Below are 605 nucleotides of genomic sequence, written 5' to 3' on the forward strand. Positions count from 1 at the left end.
TCAGACAGACTTTGAGAAATCACATTGACTTGCTGATTCAATATTTTGTTCTGAGCTAATATGGCATTCAGAGTATCAATCTCAAGAACTCCTTCCTTCTGATTCGTCCCATTGTTCACAGGATTCCTTTCAGAAGTGTACATGAATTGGTTATTTGCAACCATTTCAATGAGTTCTTGAGCTTCTGCAGGCGTCTTCTTCAGATGAAGAGATCCTCCAGCAGAGCTGTCCAATGACATCTTGGATAGTTCAGACAGACCATCATAGAAGATACCTATGATGCTCCATTCAGAAAGCATGTTAGAAGGACACTTTCTGATCAATTATTTGTATCTTTCCCAAACTTCATAGAGGGATTCACCTTCCTTCTGTCTGAAGGTTTTGACTTCCACTCTAAGCTTACTCAATTTTTGAGGTGGAAAGAACTTTGCCAAGAAGCCATTGACTAGCTTTTCCCAAGAGTTCAGGCTTTCTTTAGGTTGTGAGTCCAACCATATCCTAGCTCTGTCTCTTACAACAAAAGGGAATAGCATAAGTCAGTAGACCTCATGGTCAACCCCATTGGTCTTGACAGTGTCACAGATTTGCAAGAATTCAGCTAAAAA

At 40.2% G+C, this 605-nt stretch overlaps 1 non-coding gene across 1 annotated transcript; it reads left to right on the forward strand.

Moving 5' to 3' along the window:
- The first annotated feature begins 293 nt into the window (after nt 1-293).
- Nucleotides 294-401, forward strand: LOC112718539 (small nucleolar RNA R71). The gene has a single exon (XR_003160875.1). It is a non-coding gene; the product is annotated as a small nucleolar RNA R71 (small nucleolar RNA).
- Nucleotides 402-605: the final 204 nt, after the last annotated feature.

This window comes from Arachis hypogaea, chromosome 10, assembly GCF_003086295.3.
Source record: "Arachis hypogaea cultivar Tifrunner chromosome 10, arahy.Tifrunner.gnm2.J5K5, whole genome shotgun sequence".
NCBI lineage: Eukaryota > Viridiplantae > Streptophyta > Magnoliopsida > Fabales > Fabaceae > Arachis > Arachis hypogaea.